At 37.5% G+C, this 18,352-nt stretch overlaps 1 pseudogene; it reads left to right on the forward strand.

Annotated features, from left to right (window-relative positions):
- Positions 1-8,017: 8,017 nt before the first annotated feature.
- Positions 8,018-16,109, forward strand: LOC101433314 (solute carrier family 2, facilitated glucose transporter member 2-like; annotated as a pseudogene).
- The last annotated feature ends 2,243 nt before the right edge of the window (positions 16,110-18,352 follow it).

Genomic DNA, 18,352 nt, shown 5'->3' on the forward strand with positions numbered 1-18,352 from the left:
TTATCCCCATTCCCATCTCCCTTAGGAAATTCAAAGCAAAATAATATAAAACTTCACAATAATATTCAAAAAGTCCAACAAAGTTTGGATTTCCTTCATGATGACTATTTGGATGGTATTAAAAGTATTTCAAATCATTTCTAAAAATTTTCTCATGGATTTTGTGCACCACGACTGTGGTATCCACTGGATCAACAGGAGAGTGAGGTGATTTTTCCCAGCGTCCACATCTACAAGCCGGGGGACCTGGAGTTCATTCCCCTCTGCTCTAATTCTATCAGAGCCTTTAGGGCAAGACTGCTACCTTGTTCCTCTTCCTATCACCAGTGCCAAACACAATAACTGTCATATAGAAGGAACTTAATAAAGTGGTTAGTGAATGAGGAGGGTATAAGCACTTGTTGGGTGTCTCTTATGAATCTGTCATCACCCCACCTGCTTCTCTTACAGCATTAGACTCCAAGGAAAGATAAAAGATCCTGCAGCATGTGAGTGTTCGAAATGTGTGCTGGCCATAGTCCATCACCTGAAAAGGGTTGTTCTTTGGGCCAAAACATGTGCCTCAGTTATTACCATGAGTGCAGCAGGACTTGCCAAGGCTGAGAGGACAGGGGAATAGTGCTGGAGGATCAGGAGACCTGGACGGTGTCTTTCTTCTGTAGGTAGTGATGGATATTTAACAATGATGTAGGCTGCCTGAAGTTTGGTTCAACTTCACCAAAACCTAGACTTAGTAGAGTCTTTTCTCTTTTGTTGCAAGTCCTTTTCTCATACTTGGCTAAACTAGCCTTTCCAGTCCCAGAGAGAAAACTAGGCTAAGGGCTCCCCACTCCTTCCATCCAAAGTCCAGAGCCAGAGTGGAAAACAGGGATCCCCCCACTGACATCAGATCAGTGCTTTCCTATGGCTCTTTCCCTTTGTGTATTTAAAGAGCTGCTTAAATATGTTTACCTAAGAATGGTCATACAGGCCCTTTATTTTTTTATTAGCTGAAGGACATTTGGAATTATATTAAGGTACTTTTAAAGTAACACTTTTTTATCATTATAAAATAAAACATACCTATTGCATAAATTATAAGAAAAAGAAAACCATAGTTCTACCATGAAGAGAAAACTGCTGAGAGCACCTTGGAGAATTTCATCTAGCCCTTGTTTATGCATATTATTCATATAGGGCATCCTTCTAATGAGCCGAATATCTTTGTCAGGTTTCTTTCATCATAACAGGATGTCAAGTCTCCCCCTCACTCATTTGACTTTAGCACATAGGACTTTGCACAGCCTAGAAGAGCTATATTCCAGGTACTTGTGGGATATACCAGCCCAGGTCGCTGCCACTGAATAGTGACCAAATCATCACTGAGAGGAATAACACAGGAGGAAGATGGCCCAAAGGACATGCTGTTTCTCAGTTACACTTTGGTATGATATTAGCCTCTATGACCACATTGTGAAATATGGCTCCCTGAAACTTAGTTTTGAACACTGTTCTTCCTTTTACACACTGAACTCTATGAGGACCCATAGGAGTAAGTTTCTTCAGGGTTAAGTACCTTCTAAGGGCCATTGCGTTCTTTTAATCTTTGGAATTCATCAGCCATGTACCTGATTGTTTTCCCTGCTTTGCACTGGCTATTAGAAAATGCATTGCTAAGTGTGTGTTTCACTTTGAGCAAGGATTTGGTAGCCAGCATATGAATTTTGTATACCAACTTCATTCCTGGCCTCATCTTAAATTGCCCAATCTTTTTTCTTGTATGCGTTTTTATACTTTTGTTAATAATATTTATGTAACCAATTGAAACCCTTCGGTGCAGAAGTCAAGCTAGTGTGAAAATGTGTCTATTTTTAGCCTGCAGAATATTTTCATTTTGAATAAATGCCAGCATGTAAACATTGGAGAATTTTATATAACCATTCATATTTCTGGCTTCTGTTAAAAAATTAAAGTTCATGCAACACTAGTCTCACATTTTCGCCCATTAGATGGGACAAATGCTCTCCTGCTTCATAATCCTTATTGCTCCCTATTAATCTCTCATTTTTCCCTCCAGTCATCAAGGTACTTCTTGCCTCCTTCACTTATTTGTTCCTGCCTTTTGTCAGTCTGCCAAAGGGTGCCAATGCAAAGTACCAGAAATCTGTTGGTTTTTATAATGGATGTTTATTTGGGTAAAATGTTATAGTCCTAAGGCTGTGGGCATTCCAACTCAAAAAGAAACACAGATTCCTGGTGCTGCCGATAAGGATAGAAGTGGTCACAGAGGAACACATAGCCACTGGACACAGAAAGCAGACAACTGGGGGTGGGGGGAGAGGAGAGAAATAAATAAAATATAAACCGTAAAAAAAAAAAACAGGTACTATAATAGCTACTTTCTCACCAAACTCAGCTGCCACCTGCTGAAGCAAGATGACGGGCAATCTCTGTGAGGGTTCAGTTTTCCCTTCTGGGTATCCTCATGCTAAGCTGTAGGCTGCCGTAGGGCTCATTTCTTTCTAGGTCTTCTATATCAGTTTCAACTATTCTGTTCTCTTCTCAAGGTCAGCTGCACACTATCAGGCGAAAGACTCATTTCTCTGCAGAGCCTCACGATCAAAATGACAGCGCTCTCTCTGTTCCCCTTTGTCTTCTTAAGGGAGTGTCCATTTTATATCAGACCCAGCAAGGGACAGACACTCAACCTGGGTCAAGTCCTCCAACAGTTCAATCAAGTTTATGAACATAATTTTTCTCTTTTTTGGATTCATAAAATAATCTCAAACTGTCTCATGCCTGCTTCCCATTGCCACTAAATCTGTGACTACTGTTTTATAGATATGGTCATCTATAAATAAAATTATCCATGCTTATATGGGTATAACACATAATTGGGATGACCCTATTTGAATACCTAACAAACGTTTCAAAGGAAAAACAAAAACAATGTATCTGGCATATTTAAAATACTGGAGTTATTTTTCTTTATTTCCTCAGGTAATAGAATCCCATTATAGACGTGTGTTGACCACACTGGATGACCAAAAGGCCACTAACGAGTATACTGTCAACAGCACAGAGGACGTGCCTATAGTCCCACACCCTATGAACCCCATCCCAACCCCTTTGGCCGAGGAAGAGAGTATGGAGTTTGCTCAACTGATTGCCATGCTCTGGTCCCTGTCTGTATACAGCTTTGCAATTGGTGGAATGATTGCATCATTATTTGGTGGGTTGCTTGGGGACAAGCTTGGAAGGTAGGAGAATTTCATAACTAAGCATTAAACACAGAAACTTTAATATATTGCTTTTGTTAGACTTTGTTTAGAAAGCTAAGCTCTTTCCTTTTGTGGGATAGTTTTAGAGTTGTTTGTCGAATTCATGACCTATAATGCAGGTCCATGTTAGATCAGGTCAATGGAGAAAGTTGTTTCAACAATCTAGTTAACTGTAGAGGTATTTACAGCAAAAGTAGGTTTGGTGTATATTTCTAGATAAGTGCTTTGATTCTCTGCTTTGTAAGTTATAAACCATCTTAGGATACCACTGCACAAATGGTTAAGTCAGGAACTCAAGAGAAGAGCCAAGATTGGAATTTTTAACTTGGGAGTCTGCTGTTTGCTTTAACAAATCTCTCCATTTCTCAAATCATCCAGTTTTTCATTTTCAAATGACAGTTTAGCATTTGGATCAGCCAAGGCCTTGGGTCCTTTCAATATCCCAAACTCACAGTTGCCCAGTGAACTTAGTATGGAGGTTCTAGCTGCTACTACTGCTATCCCAAAGCCCCAACCAGAGATGAAGCAGTGGCGTCATTTCTCAACTCTGGTTTCTATTAGGTGTTTTGTATTGAAATCTCAGTGGAACTCTTTTACCCTGAAGTATCACTTAATCATGACATACTAAAAGACATAAGGATTTCACCCCTATATAGAGAGGAAATAAAATCAGGAAATCAAATAATTATTGCTTTCTTTAGATTCATTTCCTGCTCATTAAGCTCAGTTTTTCTGTACTAATTACATTTTTCCTGAATGTAAAAACAATATAGACCAGATATGGAAAATTTGGAAAAACACAAAAGCCTTTAAAGATGTAAATAACTATCTAGGCAACTAGCTTTATAATTCTGGATTACAATTCATTTACCAATTGCAGTACAAATTATAATTTTTATCTCTTGTTCTTAAAATGCTGATAACTTCTTCCTCTTATATCAGAGCTTTTATATAATAAGACTATAAGAAGTTTTCTTAAATAAAGGGTATCATGATAACCCAAATTTTTTTCTCATTCCTTTATGAAAGGGACTTTCCTCTACCATAAAAGAAAATGATCATTTTCTCAAATATTTACCAACTTAATGGTGTTTAGTCAAACTTTAAATCGGAATAAAAAAATACAGCGTTCTTAAACATCAATTTCCATTTGTACCAATCCGTCATAAGCAGTGAATGGGGACTTTTCTAGAGTATGACTAAAGAAAATTAAATTAAGCAAACTTAAATTAATTTTTAAAATATGAACAAACCAATTCTTTTAGAAGTTACTGATACTTTATACTTCTTTCTATCCCTGAAGATAAAACTGAAACCATTGTTTACCCTCATTTAAATGAAATTTTGACAGGTGCTGTATTTTATCTTAGAACATTTCATTAGTGTCCTAATCCTGGAACCAGGATGCAGGTTCTCCTAAACCTTAGGGTTTAGCATCATAAAAATCAAACAACAAAACAATGTCAAATGGCCATTTATCTGCTGGTCTACGGTAAACTAAAAGTGATGCTTCTTCCAGTTCCCAGCAGAAAAATGATCCTCCTTGAAAAACAGCCCTAAAATTCAAAATTTCAACTTTAAAATTAAGAAAAAAGAGTTCTAACTATCCCATAAAACAATTTATTTTCCTGGGGAGAATCACTAGGAGATGACATGATTTTTCCTTATTGCCAGGGTCATTTCTCCACCAGTTAAAAATAAATAAGTAAAAATGTATTCCTTCCGTTATTGCTAAAGGAAGTCTTTGTTGCACTTATGTAATAGTACATAATGTCTATAGCCAATATTTAATTGTTTCAGGTTTGCAAGTGGAGATTTTCCAGGGGCTGTGTGCTTACAATTTAAAAACCACATATGAACAGAACATGGTCTGGGCAACCCACACATGAGTCAAGGAAGGCATACATAGCTTTCCTTTGAATACACGTGCATGCTTTTTTATTAAAAATGGTAGGAATTTAATGGAACTGATGAAAATGACGCATTAAACTTTGGTTTCACACAGAACAAGTCCTAGTGCTATCACTTACTGTGTGAAAATGAGCAAGTTGTTTGGAGGAGTCTCTAAAACATTTTCCCCCATCTACAATGTGAGAAAAAAATAATACCTCTATTTCCCCAGCCTTAAGGTAGTTGGTAATTGTTTACCGTTTATTTCCATCAAATGGTTTGTATTGGTTTCTTATTGCTGCTTTTCCAAATGACCACAAATTCAATGGCTCAAACATCACAAGTTACTGTCTTACAGTTGTGGAGGTCAGAAGTTGAAATCAGGCTACCATCAAGGTGTCAGTAGGGCTGGACCCTTCTGGAGGCTCTGAGGGGAGAATGTCTGTCATCATTCCTTGCCTTTTTCCAGCTTCTTGTGGGCACCTCTATTCCTTATTTTGTGGTCTGTTCTTCCATCTTCAAAGTGCACCATTCCAATCTCTACTTCTGTCATCAAGTCACCTTCTCTTCTGCAGTAGTATTTCCCTCTGCCTCCCTCTTAAAAGTTTACTTGTGATTATATCATTGTGTCTACCTGTACAGACTAGATTAATCTCAAAATATCCTTAACTTAATCAGATTTGTAAAATCCCTTTTGCCATATTCACAGAGTCTGGGAATTAGAAGTGCATTATTTAGCCTACCACCTGGTTTTTGTATAATCGTTGCTGTATGAGATTATATAGTATTTCTTTTTTGAGGTACCAGTGCAGGAATTCAACCCAGGCCCTTATGCACCTCAGATGTGGGAAGCAGGCACTCAACCACTTGAAATACATCTGTTCCCCTCTCTATTTTTTAAAAATTCTTGTGTTAACTATAGCTGCTTAGAAAAAGTTCACCCAGCAATTTTTGAAACACTGAACCCTATTTGTTTCTGAGGTGCAAAAACAAATACCATACAATGGGTTGTATTAACAACAGGAATGTATTGGCCAGTGGTTTCAGATGTTAGAAGGCTTGCATCCTCCTGAATCTGCATGTTCTGGCTGTCCGACAATCTTGGGGCTCCTTGGCTTTTCCATCACACAGCAATGCTCATGGTGGTGTCATCTCCATTTTTTTCCGGGTTCTCTTAACTTCCAGCTTCTGGCTGCTCCCCGTGGCTCCTGCCCTGTGTCCAATTTTCTTGCTGATAAGGACTTCAGCCATATTGGATTAAGGCCCACTCTTGCTCAGTCTGGGCACAAACTAAATACCAATTTGTGTTATTGTAAGAAATAACTAATAACATTCAGTGGTCCTATTTACAAATGCGTTCATAACCACAAGGCCAGGGGTTGGAAACTGAACATGCTCTTTTTGGAACATGATTTAATCCCAACAAGAGCATAATAATGAGATGTTTACCTTTCTTCATGAAGCAAACATTTGCACACCTACTCACTCGAATTCTTTTATTGACCTTAATAAACTTAATGTCATCTACTTAACTTATAAAAGATTTTTGTGTATCTCACTTTCCTATCACAGAAATAAAAGCGTGACATACTTGCAAGTACTTTTCAATTTTCATATGCTGAATTTTGAAATTGATATTTTTTTACTAAGGCCTGTTTTATTATATAGATGGTTGAAATTATCCAAGTTCCTGGCAATATGCTGGCATACAATATAAATAATTCTCTACAGTAAGGCTTAAAGTAAAAGTATGTTTTAATTTACTTCCACATAATTCTCACAAAAGGAAAATTAACATTGAAAGTTCCTCTCATTATCTACAACTAAAAGCCTGTACCATTGAAAAACAACAACAAAGAAACTAGGAATCTCAGATTACAACTATAGAATTTAATTTAGCTATCACTAAAGAAGTATCATCTAAAGCAATCAACTTGTAACAAACTTAATTAGTAACTGTCTCAGTCAGCCAAAGGGGTGCTGATGCAAAGTACCGGAAATCTGTTGGCTTTTTTAAAGGGTATTTATTTGGGGTAAAAGCATACATTTACATGCCATAAAGAGTCGAGATCAAGGCTGTTTTCTCACCAAATTCTGTTGCCATATATTGAAGCAAGATGGTGGATAATCTCTGCCTGGTTTCTTGGGCCTTACCAGCTGCTCTGGTCTCTTCACAAGTTTAGCTGTAAACTATCAATTTGAATGGCTGTTTCTCTTCCCAGAGCCACAGGATCAAAGCTGACAAAAGTTCTCTTCCGTGGTATCTATGGAATTCTCTCTCTTCCTCTGTCTCCAGGATCAAAACTGACAAAGCTCTCTCTCTTCTTCTGTCTGTCTTCTTGAGTGCATGCTGGTTAATAGCAGCACTTCACCAGGTGGGACTTAACCTGTGTTATACCCTACTGACTGGAGGAATCAAAGCCCTAATCTTAACATAATTTAATGAAAGACATCTCAGCTGAATCAAATACAATCAAAGGATATCATGCAAAGAGGAAAAGACCAGTTTACAAACATAATCCTTCTTTTTTGGAATGCATAAATAATATCAAACTGCCACAGTAACTGTTTGAAAGAATGTCTGAAGTGTTAAACTAGTCATCACCAGTACTGAATTATCTCTATGCAAAGGTGAAGGGCAGGCTAGTGTAACCAAGATTCTCCCATCATCAATATGCTTTTTTGTATACCCTTTTGTTCATAGTTAAGTCAAAGTAGAACTCTGGTTTAAAGTTCCTAAGTAGTTTTTACAGTAAAATTAAAATAGTCACTCAGGTTAATATCTTATCATGCTCTGAAAGTAAATCCATTTATTAGGTTTTAGTGCTGAATTTATAATTCTTTTTCAAATTTCAGCATCAAAGCTTTGTGGGTAGCTAACTGTCTTGCGTTAGTTGGAGCTCTCTTGATGGGGCTTTCGAAACTGGGACCTTCTCACATTCTTATCATTTCAGGAAGAGGCATATCAGGACTCTATTGTGGTAAATCTCTCACACACACACATCTTTGTCTGAGAGATTCTAAAATAAGATGTGGTAACGTGCAAGAATTTTTTTTTGAGCCTAAGGTGGTGTCACAAAAGGGAAAGGTAATAGAACAAAGTCAAAGTCTTGGATTGGGGGGGTAGGGACCAGTAAATGGGAATTGTGATGCTATGTTCTTGTCCATGGCAGTGATACCATTGCTAAATGTATGATCTCAGATGAATTACTTAACTCTGGCTCTCAGTTTCCTCCTCACTTAAATGAAGATGATAATAACATATACCTAATGAAGTCCTTGTGAGAATGCATGTAAAGTGGTCAAGATAGAATCGGAATGCAGTGAGGGTTCAAGAGATGCCAGCTGTTATTACTCCTGATTGACAGTGAATAGGAGAAGACTGCGACATCCAGAACCCCAAACTCTGCCCTTCAGGTCTACATGGCTTCTTGTGCTTCTGTATCTTTCACCTGTCAAGACCTTGGCACCCCGGGCCCATCTGTCAGTCCATCTTCCCTGACCCTGTCTGATTTCACACGTGGCTGGTTGAAGTGGTAAAGTCGTGGTGACTGAAGGAAGAGAGAATCAGTCAGAAGGAGATAGACAATTACTGACCAGGAGCTCAGGGTGGAGGAAGATGGCTCCTCTGTGAATGTCACATTGGAATAGCAGGAATCATTCATTCTTGTAAACAGCTTTTCAAACTTCCCAAAGGAAAGTATCAGCAGAGGCATGAGGAGGAGGGTCGCTCAGCTCTAAAGCCAATCACCGAATCTTTAACCTCTAATGCCAAAGAAGCCTGATTCTGACTGCTCTGGGCTGTGGTTTTAATCCATTTTCCTAAATTACAGCAGCCTTTCAAAGTACTAATATCCATGGGTCATGCTTAGTGCCCAGTCTCCCCCAACAAGCACACACACACTCAAAACACACAAACACTTTTTTATGCAGTCTTATTTATAAATAGGTGTGACCTCTGGTTTTGTGAGTGTGCATGTTTTTGTGTATTGTTGTCACGGGAGGACAAAATTACACATTAAATATTTATAACACTTTAACCTGTAGAATAGAAGTGTTATAAGTGATCAGTTGAAGCACACGTCTAGAATATCCTTAAGTTAATAACTTAATTGAATGTCTGTTTTCACTATTGTCAGTGTTAATACAAATAACTGAAGGTCAGGGTAGCTTTACAAGGTGAAAAATCAGCACACACCCTAGAGAGAGCTTTGGATACATAGTGAATCCATTCTGGCACTGTCTCTGGCTCTTTCTGTCTGGACCTTTGATAAATTAACTCAGAACCTTGGTTTCCTTCCTGAAAGATTCAGATAATAACCCATAACACAGAGACCATCCATTTCCTTTGATAGGCAGTCTGTAAGAGGCATCCTCCAAAAAATCTTATTTTAAATTTCTTAAGAAAATGCCAGATAATGAATTCACCCTTGACTTATTGATAGTCTCTGACCTTTTTATGCAATCATCAAATGGCTGAGCACTGCATTTCCAACATGACCGATTACATCTGCATTTAAGAAAGCTACAGAAGGCAGAAGTGACTAGAGTGTTTATTTATTTATTTTTTTTGGGTATTCCTTTAATCAGCAAAAGACCTTCCTCAAAAAAAATCTATTCTGAAGTCTATATTTGGTAAGAATAAAGAAGGAGTTGGGTTGCTCTGGGTGAAGTGATTGGGGGAAAGGATCTCCAGAGTCCCTGATTCCTTGACCTCTTCCCATCTATCTATACCCCACCACCCCCTAACAGTGGTCTTGAGGCACCACCACATTGTGCAAACTCAAATAGAGCTGTAGTTCTCATGCCAAGGCTCTATTGCACTGTGACCTCAGACAAGTCATTTCCCACCTCTCTCAGGTGAAAAGGTTGTCCATATAATTTCTAATTCCCTTTAATCTCATGAGTTTAGATTAAGAATGTTATCAAAGCATTCTTCACTCTCTTTTCTGAAGGCAATCTAATGTATTATGATCTAAAGTAAATAATATTTAAATAGACTTTAGCTAATTAAGACAATGTTGTGAAGGATTACCAAATCCATGACTAACCATTTTCTTCTACTCATATTTCCAATCACAACTTCAGTTGGGGTCTTTCCAACAATATATATTTTTTTGGATAATGCTTCCATGGCTAGAAACGAGCTTTTCCCTCCAATGGATTCAGAGGGATTTTACAGAAAATCATTATTACTGAGATAGTACTGGTTGTACTTTAACTTTTATGTTCCTGTTTCTTGCAGGGATTATATCAGTCCTGGTTCCAATGTACATTAGTGAAATTGCTCCCACCTCTCTCAGGGGCGCTCTTGGCGCCTTCCACCAGCTGGCCATCATCACAGGCATTCTTACTAGTCAGGTAAAAACACCCCATCCCCTACTTCACCCATCCTCTTCCTCTCTGGATCAGCACAAAGAGTAAAACCAAATCCACCAGTGGTGGTGAAGGTGATGTGGAGACACAGGCTTTTTGTTCAAAGGTAAATTTTTACCACTCTCCACTTTTCTCCTTGGAGTTGTGGAGTGGGCCCTGGATGTGACGTGATGAGCCACAGGTTAGTCTTGAAGTTCTGGAGCTAATTATTCTAGAATTAAAATATTCTATTCAGATTTCAAGAAACAGGGAATTTCAATATTTGGCACCGGGATGTTCTTCACTTTCAGAATCATAATTGGAAATCTAATATGTACATGACGACCAGAGCAGCTCTTGTTTAGCTCCTGGGGGCCTGCAGCCCAGGCTACCCCTCATCTCCCAGGGACTCCATGGAACTCAGCCCTGGGCTCCTCAGGGGCAGTCTGTGAGCCACTGGAGTAGGGACAACAAAGCTGGTTCTCATCAGAGTCATTGTCCTTTGAATGAATCCCATTCTACCTAAGTTCTCAGAAAGAATTCTTAAACAAAGGTCCAAAATTATTCATGATTTTAATATAGCATTATTCCATCTGGAGAACACAGTTGTGCATTTCTTTCAATATCAAATATTTTTTAAAAGTTTGTTTGATTCCCATCTTAAATGTCCCAGTGGAATTGGTAAAATTATTTTCGTTAATAGATGAACTGTTTGTAAAACACATAAATCTAATTTAGTTAAGGTTAGGTACATTAGTAAAAGTTTCCATCTTGTGCAAACCTGAACCAAAGCTGTTAGGAAATATTATTAAACAGCCTAGATGCTTCTTCAACACGTTGTTGTAAAAGGCAGCCCCAAAGTGCTTTGCAGTTGATATGCTTCTTACCTACCATTTCAGATTCTGGGCCTCCGCTTTATCCTTGGCAATCAGGATCTGTGGCACGTCTTGCTTGGCCTATCTGTGGTGCCAGTTGTCCTACAGTCTCTGCTGCTCTTCTTCTGTCCTGAAAGCCCCAGATACCTTTATATCAAGGTGGATGAGGAAGTCAAAGCAAAGGATAGTAAGTATGGGGGTTGGGTTTTTTTTCTACCTATTGTTTTAGAATTTTCAGCTTATGTAAAAATGATCATGAATTGTTGCTCTTGCAATTGGTAGCAATGCCTTTCGAATGAAGGCAGTGGTTACATGAAGAAGAGTGTGTAAAATCACTTTAATGTGATTTTCCCATGTTATTTTTTTGACTATTTTTATTACTATATATTTTTTTAAGATTAAAGAACAAATGTTTTGCAACAGTTTGAAATGAAAAGATACCTTTTAGAGTTTGATTTTGTAAAAAGCAAAATGTTAAAAGTTGTCAGGTTTGAACATTATGCTCTTTTTGAAAAGTGAGAAGACTTGTTTCCTTAAACAACAAAGGACAAAATAAGGTTAAAGTATAACTCCATGCCATTTTGCACTCACAAGCATTTACTCCAGCCCAAACCAGAAACCTACATCGACGATATTGGACATTGTCAGACGTTTCTAAAAGACCCTTCCAATTTTGTGCTTCTTAGAGAATAGGATTATAGTTTTCTTTGTCTTGGAATGAAACCAAATTAGCTTTTTGTTGATATTAACCAAAGAGCAGAATTTAATTGAACAAAAAGTAATTTCTAACACCCATACTATTAAGTACTCAAAAGGATGAAAAGACCTCTAGCTCTTTTATTAAGAAAATAAAATTATTTATTTATTTTTTAAACTGAGTTGATTCAATGTGATCATTTTTGGGGACAGGCTTGAAAAGACTCAGAGGATATGATGATGTCTCCAAAGACATCACTGGCATGAGAAGAGAAAAAAAAAAGATGCATCATGTGAACAGGAAGTCTCCATAATTAAACTCTTCACCAATGCCAGCTACTGGAAGCCCACTCTAGTAGCAATGATGCTCTACATGAATCAGCAGTTTTATGGAACCAATGTAGTAAGTTTAAGAACTCCCTCTAACTCTTCAGAGCAAAGTAAAATTAGGGAGAGATGGTAAAGGGTAGAAGTTTAAGTAGTTAAAAGACATTTTAAAATGTTGACATCATGACTTACTGAACAATTGCGTATTGAGCATGCATTAATTTTCTTTGTGTTGCCTCAACTACTGTTTAAAACTAGCTTCAATTTTTAAAAAATGTCTAAAATCAATGGTATTATGTATACATTAAGATGAAGGGGAGAAAAAAGCAAAAGATAATAAAATGAATAAATAAATATAAATAGAAGGGAGCAGATGTGGCTCAAGCAATTGAGTGCCTGCCTCCCACATGGGAAGTCCCAGGTTCTGTCCCTGGTACCTCCAAGAAACAAACAAACAAACAAAAACAAACAACAATCAAACAAGCTAAAAACCAACTCAGGAGAGCTGACGTGGCTCCATGGTTGAGCACTGGCTTCCCACATACAAGGTCTAAGGTTCAGTCCCCAGCCCAAGCACCTAAAGAAAAAAGAAAAATCAACATCTAAAAACTCAGAATTATAAGGGGCTTTTAGAATTTCGTATCAAATTTAGGACTTCTGATAACGAGGGCAAAAAGGAATTTTATGCCTCACAATGCACTACTTAAAGGCATTGTACCAAATAGGCAGGTATAAAGCTCCAGCCATCCAACAAATTTTGTACCATTTGGGGAGATGGCACAATATAATATGCAAGAGTGAACTGGCATGATCATGGTAAGTGAGGGTAGATAATGCATGATTGAAAAGCATCCTGAAAAATAAAGTAGCTAGCTTTCTGGTTTTCAGTTGAAACCCCTACATTATATAGACTAGAATGTTTCTGCTAACTATTAGGAATAGGAAAAAATTGTAAGCTTTTGTTAAGTAACTAGATAAAGAATATTACTCATCCCTTTTCATTGATGTTAAAATGTGATTCAGCTTCTGCCATAGTGTACTGGGCCAATCTACGATCCACAAGGGACACTTTGAGGGAGAATGAGAGATGGGCAGAGATTTGGGGGAGGCAAAGGAAGTAATTCCCATCATTTGAAGAAATAGAAGACATGAACCTCACTGTACAAGCCAGATACTGCTCTGCTATAATATCTGTCCTCCTTTAAGGGGACTGTGATATTCAATTTTTTCTAATAACTCTTACATAACTTTGGGACTCAGAGACCAAAATGGTGCCTCTTGTCTCGACTCTGCCTCAATATACAACAGTTTCTATTAACCTCTCTGCCTCCTGTTCTAGCCCAGTGCCTGACTTAGAGAGGCATCCAGGAAATGTTGACTCTGAGGTTGATGGGAAGCCTAAACATGGCGGGAAAGTTCACTGCGTGCTGTCAGCCACTACTCACCGAACACGTAGTCTATGCAGTCCTCCTGTTCCAGACCTGGGTGCTAGAAAAGGTGCCAGCAACAGGACATGTTTATGTGGGAAAGACAGGTAGACTGAATGACTTAAATGACTATTATAAACACAACGAAATAATAAAAGTCTGTTAGGGAGGATATGAACCAGGTTTCTCTATCTCCACTGAGACTATTGGAAAACATTGGATTGAATGTGATAGCATCCAGAACTCTTGCACATGTTGGTGAGAACATAAAATTGACACTTCTTGGGAAAATTGTTTGACAGTATCTACCAAAGATGAACATATACATATGCTGTGGCTGAGTAATTCTATTCCTAGATATAAATATGTTTTTACTTAACCAAAAGAATTGTACTAAATGTCCATAGCAGCATTACTCTTAATCCCTCACACTGGCAGCTACCCACATATGCATAAATAGTAGAATTGGTAAATAAATTGTGGTATATCAATACCATACAAGACTATATACCAATGATAATGAACAGTTTACAAATCAATGCAATGATATGGATGATATTTACAAAAGTAATGTTCAAGAGAAGTTGAATAAAACATGTATAAAGTACAAGACTAAGCAAAATTTAACTATGGTGTTAGAAGTATGATTATAGTATGCCACACACAATGGGTTGAAAGATATATATGGGTTCTGGAGGGTTATAAATTTTTTTCTTCATCTCTGTGCTGATTACATGGGTGTGTACAGTTAGTGAAAATTAATTGAGATTTACACTTCTCATATGTGCACATTTTACATATATGGTAGACTTGAACAAAAAGTTTAAACAATTGAAATTATAAGAGAAAGAAAATGCAGTAGCAGAATTTTCTGGTAAATAAGAGACTTTTTTAAAAAAGATTTATTTCTCCCCACCCCACCCCCTTTCCCCCATAGTCTGCTCTCTGTGTCCATTCTCTGTGTGTTCTTCTGTGTCTGCTTGTATTCTCATTAGGTGACTCTGGGAACTATTCCTGGGATCTTCCGGAGTGGGAGAGAGGCAATTACTCTCTTGAGCCACCTCAACTCCCCTGTTCTGTTTCATCTTCTTATTTTTTCTCCTTTGTGTCTCTTGTTGCATCATCTTGCTGTGCCAGCTCTCTGCTTCAGCTGGCACTTCTGTGCAGGGCAGCTTTCCCATGCAAGGCAGCATTCCCACACAGGGTAGCACTCCTGTATGGGGCCACATTCCTGCATGAGTGAGCGCTCCATGTGGGCCAGATCGCTGCATAGGCCAGCTTGCACTCACCAGGAGGCCTTGGGCATTGACCCCTGGACCTCTTATATTGTAGAAGGGAGCCCAATTGGTTGAGCTACATCTGTTTCCCAGAAAAGAAAAGACTTTTAAGCTATCAGAAGGTGTTGAACACTGAAGAAAGACTGTGGATTCTCCCTTCTGGGAAGGAGAGGGTGGACGAAATCTCTGAAGTTCTATGTACCTAAAATATTTTTTACTTTAAGGCCATATGTAGTAGGTTCCTTGATTAAGGCTAAACTGTTCTTTACTTTTCAGATTCTTTCCTACTCAACCCACATTTTTGAGATAGCTGGAATCAGCCATCCTGACTATGCAATGATTGGAGTTGGTATTGTTAACGTAGTTTTCACTGTTGTCTCTGTAAGTAGTCTACATAAATAATTCAATTGTCCCCTGTCCAGAAAAGGGGAAAAACTTGTAATAGCAAGAGGGCTCAATGATTTTTCTCCATATGCACTAGGTGTGTACAACAAGAGGTTATAGGAAGAAATCCTAATTGTGATAACCCAGCCACACTTGTGGATAAGTCCTGTTATGATTAGACATAACCGAGAAGGTGGACACTGTTTTTGCCTGTCTCTTGGGTTGCAATTTAGTCACTGGCTTGTGAATTAAGAACTCACTTGGGTCACAAAGGACCTTTCTCTGTATGAAGCCCTGGGTTTCTTCTCCTTCAGTGTACTTATGCCCTGGGAATCAACCCATGTCTTGTCATTTCTATCAATATTGGCTCTTCAACCTAGTTTCCTCTCCTTCCATGATTCCCATGATTTTTTATCTTGACGGTTCTTGGGGAAAATATTTTTCAAATTTATTGGGGTTTTAACTAAATAACTAGAGGAAAATAAACTTGTTCCTTTCTAAAAAAATAAAATGTCCTTATTTACAGATGACATGATTCTATATATTAAAAATCCTGATGAATCCATATGAAAGCTACTAGAACTAATAAATTATTTCAGCTCAGTTGCAGAATACAAGGAAGACATACAAAAGTCAGTTAAATTTCTAAACACTAATAATGAACAATCCGAAAAGGAAATTTTGAAAATTCAATTACAATAGCATATAATATAAGCAAATATCTAGGAATAAATTTAACCAAAGAGGTAAAAGACTTGTACACTGACAACTATAAAACATTGTTGAAAGAAATTAAAGAAGGTCTAAATAAATGGAAAGACATCCCATGATCATGGATTGGAAGGTATACTACTGTTAAGATGTCCATACTACTTAAAGTGATTTACAAATTCAGTGCAATCCCTATCAAAATTCCAGCAGCCTTTTTTTTTTGCAGAAATGGATAAGCTAGCCCACAAAATCATATGAAATTGAAAAGGGCCCTGAATAACAAAAAGAATCTTAAAAAAGAAAAACAAAGTTGGAGGATTTCCTGTTTTCAAAACTTAATGAAAAGGTACAGTAAGTAAAACAGTATGGTTCTGTCATAAAATAGACATTCAGACTGATGGAATACAAGTGAGACTCCAGAGATAAATCCATACATCTATGGCCACTTGACTGTCAACAAGGGTGCCAAGTCAATTCAATGAGCAAAAGAATAGTCTGTTCAATAAATAGTGTTAGAACAACTGGAAATCCACAGACAAATAAATGAATATGGACTCATACCACTCAACATGTACAAAAACTAATTATAAATGGATCAACAACTTAAATATAAGTGCAAATACTACAAAACCAGCACAAGAACACAAAGGCAAAAAGTCTTCAGGACCTTATAGTGGGCAACAAACATTTCAATTTTATACAAAAAGCATAAGGAACAAAAATATTTAGATAAAATGGACTTCTTCAAAATTAAAGTCTTTTGAGCATCAAGGACATTATCAAGAAAGTAAATAACAACCTACAGAATGGGAGAAAATATTTGGAAACCATATATCTAATAAGGGTTTAATATCCAGAATATATAAAGAAAGCCTACAACAAGTCAGCAACAAAAAGACAAACAACCTAATTTTAAAAGGGTCAGAGGTTTGCCTAGACATTTCTCCAAAGATGTTCAAATGGCCAATAAGTATATGAAACCATGCTCAAGATCATTAGCCATTAAAGAAATGCAAATTAAAACTACAGTGAGATAGCAATTCACACCAACTAGGATGGCTATTTTTAAAAAATGGAAAAAAACAAATGTTGAGGATGCAGAGAATTAGAAACCCTTATACATATTCATGGCAATGTAAAATAGTATAGCCACAGTGGGAAACAGTTTGGTGGTTCCTCAGAAAGTCAAACATGGAATTACCTGTGACCTGGCAATCCAGGTAATTATTTGTTTTTGAAAAGTTGCTTTAATGTTCAAAACTTACAACAAGGACAGTCCATCAGTCACTCAGTCCCCTTCTCCAGACATAACCAATGATGTTAAGTAATTCTGTGTATCCTTGCAAATGAATATATGCCAATAGAAATAAATGCTGATAATGTTTACTTCACTAATTGGAAGGAACAAACTAAATGAGTATGCAGGAAAATAGACTATCCTAACTCCATTCTGAATTATGGACTCCATTCCATATGAACTTCCATTTAATGGGTTTGTAGAAGAGATCCTGTAATAGCAGAGAGAAACATGGAAAGAAATATGGAGAAAACTGAATGCAACATGGACCTGGAGGAGAAGCAGTTACCAGTAAACTCTAGCTTGTCACCCAGGATGTAAGTGATACACAACAAAAATTAGGATTATAGTTGGGCAAACACTTCTAACCACTGACAAGCAACAAATTTCACCTCCACTCTATAGCGCTCATCCAGCCTACTTCAAAGAGACAGCCCAACTCAATTTTCAAGGTGTGCAGTTTTAGAGTTTATTAGGAAAATAAAAATCTTCCCAATGAAGGAGATAATTTTTCAGAAACTGAAGAAACACATAGTAAAACCCTTGATCCTGAAAATGCTTCTGTTTTCTTGGTGGCTTGAAACAGAGTCATCAAGTCAACACTGAAAGTTACAATTTTCAGAGAAATTTTAATATATACTTTCTTTTTCCCACATCTGTCTCATGCTATCTGAAGTACGAATGTACCTCTGAAACGAAAGGGGCTTTCTCCGTAGGTGAAAATAAATGTTTCCCAGATATTTCAGAGCAAAAGCTCAATATACTAAGGATATCATTGTTATTGACACACCAAAAGACTGGTGTGCCTAGTCAATTTACTCAGCAAGGTGAGAAATTGTCACAGGTAGTCCTT

The sequence above is a fragment of the Dasypus novemcinctus genome, chromosome 4 (genome assembly GCF_030445035.2).
Source record: "Dasypus novemcinctus isolate mDasNov1 chromosome 4, mDasNov1.1.hap2, whole genome shotgun sequence".
Classification (NCBI taxonomy): Eukaryota; Metazoa; Chordata; class Mammalia; order Cingulata; family Dasypodidae; genus Dasypus; species Dasypus novemcinctus.